Below are 5000 nucleotides of genomic sequence, written 5' to 3' on the forward strand. Positions count from 1 at the left end.
TCCTCTTTCTCTCCTTCTCCTGCTCATTCTAGCCTATATGCCTGATACTCGCTCCCCTTCATGCCGTCCCCAGCTAGCTCTCTTTTTTTCTGCTCCTCCTCCCCCAAGGAAAACTGCAAGCCCCGCCCACCTCACACCAGCCTGCCGCCTGCACGATGTTGCCTTTCCACATTGCAACGCTGCGCACTTCTCTCAGCACAGCCAGCACAAGGGTCAGGCAGGCAATGCAAGCCAGCTCTCTCGTCCTTCGCTTTCCACACCAGCCCCAATGCCACAACTTGCATTCATGCGGCGCCTTCAGGCTAGGAGACAGAACGTCCTGCCGACACACTGGCTTGTGGCCACACGGGCCAGCTGGCGTGCCCATCAAAGTACAGCACGCCAAGGCACCCAACCGTGCTGCGTTGCAAAGGCCCGGCAAAGCTGCAGCAGCTGAATGGCCCGACCAAGCCGCCTGCCTGAGTTGAGCCCGCAGGCAAGTGTTGGGAGGAATGGCGAGGACGCAGAGAGCAGCAAAAGGTTGGCCTGCCTCTGGTGTGGAGAGTGCTTGGCGTGAGCAGTCTCTGCTGGCCGCAAAAGCCTACTGCACCTGGTATTCCCAGGCGGTCTCCCATCCAAGTACTAACCAGGCCTGAGTCTGCTTAGCTTCCGAGATCAGACGAGATCGGGCGTTTTCAGACTAGTATGGCCGTAGGCATCTGCACCACCGTCTTCTTGCCTATTCAAGCCGGCCACGCTAGCACCCTCACCATTTCTTCTTTCCGGTTGTTTTCAATTTTTTCTCTCTCTTTTTCTACTTCTACTTCTACTTCTCCTCCTCTTTCTCTCCTTCTCCTGCTCATTCTAGCCTATATGCCTGATACTCGCTCCCCTTCATGCCGTCCCCACCTAGCTCTCTTTTTTTCTTCTCCACCTCCCCCAAGGAAAACTGCAAGCCCCGCCCACCTCACACCAGCCTGCCGCCTGCACGCTGCTGCCTTTCCACATTGCAACGCTGCGCACTTCTCTCAGCACAGCCAGCACAAGGGTCAGGCAGGCAATGCAAGCCAGCTCTCTCTTCCTTCGCTTTCCACACCAGCCCCAATGCCACAACTTGCATTCATGCGGCGCCTTCAGGCTAGGAGACAGAACGTCCTGCCGACACAATGGCTTGCGGCCACACGGGCCAGCTGGCGTGCCCATCAAAGTGCAGCACGCCAAGGCACACAACCGTGCTGCGTTGCAAAGGCCCGGCAAAGCTGCAGCAGCTGAATGGCCCGACCAAGCCGCCTGCCTGAGTTGAGCCCGCAGGCAAGTGTTGGGAGGAATGGCGAGGACGCAGAGAGCAGCAAAAGGTTGGCCTGCCTCTGGTGTGGAGAGTGCTTGGCGTGAGCAGTCACTGCTGGCCGCAAAAGCCTACTGCACCTGGTATTCCCAGGCGGTCTCCCATCCAAGTACTAACCAGGCCTGAGTCTGCTTAGCTTCCGAGATCAGACGAGATCGGGCGTTTTCAGACTAGTATGGCCGTAGGCATCTGCAGCACCGTCTTCTCGCCTATTCAAGCTGGCCACCCTAGCACCCTCGCCACTTCTTCTTTCCGGTTGTTTTCAATTTTTTCTCTCTCTTTTTCTACTTCTACTTCTACTTCTCCTCCTCTTTCTCTCCTTCTCCTGCTAATTCTAGCCTATATGCCTGATACTCGCTCCCCTTCATGCCGTCCCCACCTAGCTCTCTTTTTTCTTCTCCACCTCCCCAAGGAAAACTGCAAGCCCCGCCCACCTCACACCAGCCTGCCGCCTGCACGCTGCTGCCTTTCCACATTGCAACGCTGCGCACTTCTCTCAGCACAGCCAGCACAAGGGTCAGGCAGGCAATGCAAGCCAGCTCTCTCTTCCTTCGCTTTCCACACCAGCCCCAATGCCACAACTTGCATTCATGCGGCGCCTTCAGGCTAGGAGAACGTCCTGCCGACACACTGGCTTGCGGCCACACGGGCCAGCTGGCGGGCCCATCAAAGTGCAGCACGCCAAGGCACCCAACCGTGCTGCGTTGCAAAGGCCCGGCAAAGCTGCAGCAGCTGAATGGCCCGACCAAGCCGCCTGCCTGAGTTGAGCCCGCAGGCAAGTGTTGGGAGGAATGGCGAGGACGCAGAGAGCAGCAAAAGGTTGGCCTGCCTCTGGTGTGGAGAGTGCTTGGCGTGAGCAGTCTCTGCTGGCCGCAAAAGCCTACTGCACCTGGTATTCCCAGGCGGTCTCCCATCCAAGTACTAACCAGGCCTGAGTCTGCTTAGCTTCCGAGATCAGACGAGATCGGGCGTTTTCAGACTAGTATGGCCGTAGGCATCTGCAGCACCGTCTTCTCGCCTATTCAAGTTGGCCACCCTAGCACCCTCGCCACTTCTTCTTTCCGGTTGTTTTCAATTTTTTCTCTCTCTTTTTCTACTTCTACTTCTACTTCTCCTCCTCTTTCTCTCCTTCTCCTGCTAATTCTAGCCTATATGCCTGATACTCGCTCCCCTTCATGCCGTCCCCACCTAGCTCTCTTTTTTCTTCTCCACCTCCCCAAGGAAAACTGCAAGCCCCGCCCACCTCACACCAGCCTGCCGCCTGCACGCTGCTGCCTTTCCACATTGCAACGCTGCGCACTTCTCTCAGCACAGCCAGCACAAGGGTCAGGCAGGCAATGCAAGCCAGCTCTCTCTTCCTTCGCTTTCCACACCAGCCCCAATGCCACAACTTGCATTCATGCGGCGCCTTCAGGCTAGGAGAGAGAACGTCCTGCCGACACACTGGCTTGCGGCCACACGGGCCAGCTGGCGTGCCCATCAAAGTGCAGCACGCCAAGGCACACAACCGTGCTGCGTTGCAAAGGCCCGGCAAAGCTGCAGCAGCTGAATGGCCCGACCAAGCCGCCTGCCTGAGTTGAGCCCGCAGGCTAGTGTTGGGAGGAATGGCGAGGACGCAGAGAGCAGCAAAAGGTTGGCCTGCCTCTGGTGTGGAGAGTGCTTGGCGTGAGCAGTCTCTGCTGGCCGCAAAAGCCTACTGCACCTGGTATTCCCAGGCGGTCTCCCATCCAAGTACTAACCAGGCCTGAGTCTGCTTAGCTTCCGAGATCAGACGAGATCGGGCGTTTTCAGACTAGTATGGCCGTAGGCATCTGCAGCACCGTCTTCTCGCCTATTCAAGCTGGCCACCCTAGCACCCTCGCCACTTCTTCTTTCCGGTTGTTTTCAATTTTTTCTCTCTCTTTTTCTACTTCTACTTCTACTTCTCCTCCTCTTTCTCTCCTTCTCCTGCTAATTCTAGCCTATATGCCTGATACTCGCTCCCCTTCATGCCATTCCCACCGAGCTCTCTTTTTTCTTCTCCACCTCCTCAAGGAAAACTGCAAGCCCCGCCTACCTCACACCAGCCTGCCGCCTGCACGCTGCTGCCTTTCCACATTGCAACGCTGCGCACTTCTCTCAGCACAGCCAGCACAAGGGTCAGGCAGGCAATGCAAGCCAGCTCTCTCTTCCTTCGCTTTCCACACCAGCCCCAATGCCACAACTTGCATTCATGCGGCGCCTTCAGGCTAGGAGAGAGAACGTCCTGCCGACACACTGGCTTGCGGCCACACGGGCCAGCTGGCGTGCCCATCAAAGTGCAGCACGCCAAGGCACACAACCGTGCTGCGTTGCAAAGGCCCGGCAAAGCTGCAGCAGCTGAATGGCCCGACCAAGCCGCCTGCCTGAGTTGAGCCCGCAGGCAAGTGTTGGGAGGAATGGCGAGGACGCAGAGAGCAGCAAAAGGTTGGCCTGCCTCTGGTGTGGAGAGTGCTTGGCGTGAGCAGTCACTGCTGGCCGCAAAAGCCTACTGCACCTGGTATTCCCAGGCGGTCTCCCATTCAAGTACTAACCAGGCCTGAGTCTGCTTAGCTTCCGAGATCAGACGAGATCGGGCGTTTTCAGACTAGTATGGCCGTAGGCATCTGCAGCACCGTCTTCTCGCCTATTCAAGCTGGCCACCCTAGCACCCTCGCCACTTCTTCTTTCCGGTTGTTTTCAATTTTTTCTCTCTCTTTTTCTACTTCTACTTCTACTTCTCCTCCTCTTTCTCTCCTTCTCCTGCTAATTCTAGCCTATATGCCTGATACTCGCTCCCCTTCATGCCGTCCCCACCTAGCTCTCTTTTTTCTTCTCCACCTCCCCAAGGAAAACTGCAAGCCCCGCCCACCTCACACCAGCCTGCCGCCTGCACGCTGCTGCCTTTCCACATTGCAACGCTGCGCACTTCTCTCAGCACAGCCAGCACAAGGGTCAGGCAGGCAATGCAAGCCAGCTCTCTCTTCCTTCGCTTTCCACACCAGCCCCAATGCCACAACTTGCATTCATGCGGCGCCTTCAGGCTAGGAGAACGTCCTGCCGACACACTGGCTTGCGGCCACAAGGGCCAGCTGGCGGGCCCATCAAAGTGCAGCACGCCAAGGCACCCAACCGTGCTGCGTTGCAAAGGCCCGGCAAAGCTGCAGCAGCTGAATGGCCCGACCAAGCCGCCTGCCTGAGTTGAGCCCGCAGGCAAGTGTTGGGAGGAATGGCGAGGACGCAGAGAGCAGCAAAAGGTTGGCCTGCCTCTGGTGTGGAGAGTGCTTGGCGTGAGCAGTCTCTGCTGGCCGCAAAAGCCTACTGCACCTGGTATTCCCAGGCGGTCTCCCATCCAAGTACTAACCAGGCCTGAGTTTGCTTAGCTTCCGAGATCAGACGAGATCGGGCGTTTTCAGACTAGTATGGCCATAGGCATCTGCAGCACCGTCTTCTCGCCTATTCAAGTTGGCCACCCTAGCACCCTCGCCACTTCTTCTTTCCGGTTGTTTTCAATTTTTTCTCTCTCTTTTTCTACTTCTACTTCTACTTCTCCTCCTCTTTCTCTCCTTCTCCTGCTAATTCTAGCCTATATGCCTGATACTCGCTCCCCTTCATGCCGTCCCCAGCTAGCTCTCTTTTTTTCTTCTCCACCTCCCCCAAGGAAAACTGCAAGCCCCGC

The 5000-nt window shown here is 56.9% G+C and overlaps 6 non-coding genes across 6 annotated transcripts; all 6 read right to left on the minus strand.

The window, feature by feature from the left end:
* Positions 1-577: 577 nt before the first annotated feature.
* Positions 578-696, minus strand: LOC140411812 (5S ribosomal RNA). Its single transcript, XR_011941025.1, has one exon. It is a non-coding gene; the product is annotated as a 5S ribosomal RNA (ribosomal RNA).
* Positions 697-1392: 696 nt separating this feature from the next.
* LOC140411813 (5S ribosomal RNA) lies at positions 1393-1511 on the minus strand. Its single transcript, XR_011941026.1, has one exon. It is a non-coding gene; the product is annotated as a 5S ribosomal RNA (ribosomal RNA).
* A 690-nt stretch (positions 1512-2201) lies between these two features.
* On the minus strand, positions 2202-2320 carry LOC140411814 (5S ribosomal RNA). The gene has a single exon (XR_011941027.1). It is a non-coding gene; the product is annotated as a 5S ribosomal RNA (ribosomal RNA).
* A 694-nt stretch (positions 2321-3014) lies between these two features.
* Positions 3015-3133, minus strand: LOC140411815 (5S ribosomal RNA). The gene has a single exon (XR_011941028.1). It is a non-coding gene; the product is annotated as a 5S ribosomal RNA (ribosomal RNA).
* A 694-nt stretch (positions 3134-3827) lies between these two features.
* Positions 3828-3946, minus strand: LOC140413352 (5S ribosomal RNA). The gene has a single exon (XR_011942524.1). It is a non-coding gene; the product is annotated as a 5S ribosomal RNA (ribosomal RNA).
* A 690-nt stretch (positions 3947-4636) lies between these two features.
* On the minus strand, positions 4637-4755 carry LOC140414549 (5S ribosomal RNA). Its single transcript, XR_011943688.1, has one exon. It is a non-coding gene; the product is annotated as a 5S ribosomal RNA (ribosomal RNA).
* Positions 4756-5000: the final 245 nt, after the last annotated feature.

Source organism: Scyliorhinus torazame, chromosome 4 (genome assembly GCF_047496885.1).
Source record: "Scyliorhinus torazame isolate Kashiwa2021f chromosome 4, sScyTor2.1, whole genome shotgun sequence".
Taxonomy (NCBI): Eukaryota; Metazoa; Chordata; class Chondrichthyes; order Carcharhiniformes; family Scyliorhinidae; genus Scyliorhinus; species Scyliorhinus torazame.